This window comes from Mustela nivalis (assembly GCF_964662115.1).
Source record: "Mustela nivalis genome assembly, contig: HAP1_SCAFFOLD_499, whole genome shotgun sequence".
Classification (NCBI taxonomy): domain Eukaryota; kingdom Metazoa; phylum Chordata; class Mammalia; order Carnivora; family Mustelidae; genus Mustela; species Mustela nivalis.
This window is the reverse complement of record NW_028136157.1, coordinates 353504-356839: the sequence shown is the minus strand read 5'-3', so window position 1 is coordinate 356839 and position 3336 is coordinate 353504. Positions and strand designations below refer to the sequence as shown.

At 48.1% G+C, this 3336-nt stretch overlaps 1 pseudogene across 1 annotated transcript; it reads right to left on the bottom strand.

The window, feature by feature from the left end:
- Window positions 1–338: 338 nt before the first annotated feature.
- On the bottom strand, window positions 339–865 carry LOC309857218 (large ribosomal subunit protein eL32 pseudogene; annotated as a pseudogene). The gene has a single exon. The product of its transcript is annotated as a large ribosomal subunit protein eL32 pseudogene (transcript).
- Between the last annotated feature and the right edge of the window lie 2471 nt (window positions 866–3336).

The window sequence follows — 3336 nt, the reverse complement described above, 5'->3', positions numbered from 1 at the left end:
GGTATTCGGACTGCTTAACAAAACCAACACAACTTAGAATCTTCATTATTAAGAAGAGAAAACCACTTATTAAACACTCGCCAGGCACCAAACCCGCTAGGCACTGTCACACGCTCTACTCATCACAAGGCTGCCAAACTCAGTGCAGAAAATGAGGCTGAGTAAGTCACCTAAGGTCATGCAGCACCAGAAACTGGATTCCAACCAGGTCTGACATCAAAGCCCACCCCAGCTTGCTGCAATGCTTCAGAACCTAAGCTTTGTGATGATCAATAAACTACATGCTTAACAATGTTTACACATCTCTGTTAGAATTCAGGGAAAGGTGGTTTTTTTTTTTTTAGTTTTATGGTTTTATTAACACAAATATGACGTGCACAACAAGCTGTCTATTCATTTTCTTCACTGCGCAGCCTGGCATTGGGATTGGTAACTCTGATTGCCAGCTGGGCTGCTCTTTCCACAATAGCTTTGCGGTTCTTGGAGGAGACGTTTTGAGCAATCTCTGCACAGTAAGATTTGTTACACATCAGCAGCACTTCAACTCCTTGACGTTGTGCACTAGGAACATCCTGAAGCCACTGGGCAACATGTGCTTTGTCTTCTTGTTGCTCCCGTAACCAATGTTGGGCATCAAGATCTGGCCCTTGAATCTTCTGCGCACCCTATTGTCAATGCCTCTTGGCTTCCGCCAGTTGCGCTTAATTTTGACATATGGGTCTGACTGGTGCCGGATGAACTTCTTGGTCCTCTTTTTAACGATCTTGGGCTTCACCAAAGGTCTGAGGGCAGCCATGATGCCCAGTAACAGATGGCTGCCACCTCCGCAGGCAGCGCCGAAGAAGAGAGCCCAGGGAAAGGTTTTTAAAAATGACATACACAAGGGGAAAAAATAATACAGGTTCTGGAGGCAGGCTGCCCAATGTTCAAATCTTGGCTCCTCCACTTGCAAGCTGTGTGACCTTGGACTCCTTTAGCTCCCCTGTGCCCATATTTCCATGCATTAAAATGGTAGCCATAACAGACCCTATCTCCTAAGGCAAATAAAGCATTTTGGTGTTGTTGTTCTTGTTTTAAGATTTTATTATTTATTTGACAGAGAGAGAGAGAGACAGGGTGAGAGGGAACACACACAGGGGGAGTGTGAAAGGGAGAAGCAGGCTTCCCACTGAGCAGGAAGCCTGGTGAGGATTAGATCCCTGCACCCTGGGAGCATAACCTCAGCTGAACAACTGAGCCACCCAGGTGCCCACGAATAAAACATTGAGAATCATTCCTGGCATGAGTTAAACCTCAGAAGGTGTGGGCTGGTGTTACTTCTTGCTGGCCACTAGATAGAGTCAGCAGCCTCAGGCCCACTGTTTTAGCAACTCATTTGCATAAACAAAGCCCAGGCTCAGCCACTTTGTGCTTACCTTATGGTTTCTTCCTGTCACTAACATCTCTCCTCACTCCTGCTCTGTGGCACTAAGCTCTGGGCCTCAACTTCCCATCTGTCAAATGAGGTGAGGAGCCCAGCTGATCTATCTGAGGTCCTTCCAGCTGGGCATGAAATGCCAATTGAGTATTACCCCCACCTTAAAAGACCACCAGAGACGTGAGTCAAAGCCAATCAGCAAGGGTTGTTTATTGCAGGTTCGAACCTGGACCTCTGCAGCGCTCGTTCCTGATAACGCTGAGAGGTCCAGAGCTGGGTCAGTGCAGGATTTTTATAGACAGATACAAACAAGTTTCGGGTGGGGCTGAGCTCATTGATAGTTTGAACAGGCAACCTAGGATTTTGGTAACTCAGGGCCCAGAAATTTCAGAACCATCCTAACACAAACATTACCAGATGACACCCACTCATTTTCCTCAAATCTTCTCTTCCGTGTTATGTATAAATGCTTATTTTCATGGCAAATCTTCTCCAAGATCCCAGAGCTCCACGAGCACCCAGAATAGGCTGGGCAGGCATCCCCAGTGCTGAGGCTGGGGACATGATGGTCAGAAGCTCTGACCTCCAGGGGAGATGGATTCCAAATCAAGCTGCTCCAATAATCAGGTCTTCCCTGTTAGAGAGGATTTCAACAGAGCACAGTTCAGAGGAAGTGCAGGCAAGAAACTCAGAACTTGGCCCACGGGACAGAGGGCAGTAGGACAGTGGGCTGGAGGGGTGACAGAGGGATGGAGAGGAATGGCACGATCAACAGAGGCCAGCCAAGGCAGCACTGATGCTCAATGTGAGAGGGTGGGCTGGGGACACACTGTGAAAATGGCTTCACAGGCAGGAAGCAAGCCCAGCTCAGCACAAAGCAAAGTCCTGAGCAGGAACCTTCTGGGACCAGGTTGGACACTAAGGTGAGCTGAAAATGGCTGTGGGACCCAGTGCAGTCTGAATATCACCCATGCCTCTCACAGGCTGGGTGACCCCGGACCAGTTATGCTACGTCCTTTAATGTTTCCTAAAGGGTATATTCACTCCATAACCCTGAGCCATGTTCTCATTTCGGTGAGTGTGGGAGGCTGCAATAAGGCTTGAGGCGAGAACCAAACCAGACCCTGACTTGTGCCTCCTTTAAAGTCCAAATAACCTAACAAAAGGTTTAGGACGGGAAAAGTTCAGTAGCACTGGGAAAGAGTCTGTGCTATGTGTTGTGCGCTCGTCTACGTGACTTCCCACACGCTTACTAAACAAATGAGAACAATTCGGTTGGGCTAAAAAGTTCTTTGCTGGTCCTTGCTGCCTTAGTACAGCCCATAAATTACTTTCAGGTTTGCTGTATTTGTACTGGCATCAGCCATTTGGCGTCATGAGGAACCGTAGTTGCTTAACTAAACACAGATGTAATGTCACTATATATATGGCCTTAATGCTTTGAATAAACTTAGCACTGTTGGACATCCTCCTCAGTGCTCCTCCTGCCCCCCATCTCTTTGCTTCTCGATTTCTTTTCTTCATCCTCTTACCCTCATGTTCCTGGTTGATTTGTTCCGCCGGCCACGACAGGTGAGGATCTGATGGTGCCCACAATCTACAGAGATCCAATATATACAACTAGGACAGCCTGGAGGGGGGTGGGCAACCCAGGCTGGACAGGGAGTTAAGAAGGAGTCAGGAAGGGCGCCTGGGTGGCTCAGTGAGTTAAGCCGCTGCCTTCGGCTCAGGTCATGATCTCAGGGTCCTGGGATCGAGTCCCGCATCAGGCTCTCTGCTCAGCAGGGAACCTGCTTCCTCCTCTCTCTCTCTCCGCCTGCCTCTCTGCCTACTTGTGATCTCTCTCTGTCAAATAAATAAAATAAAATAAAAAATCTTAAAAAAAAAAAGGAGTCAGGAAGAAGTCATTCCCACACTTG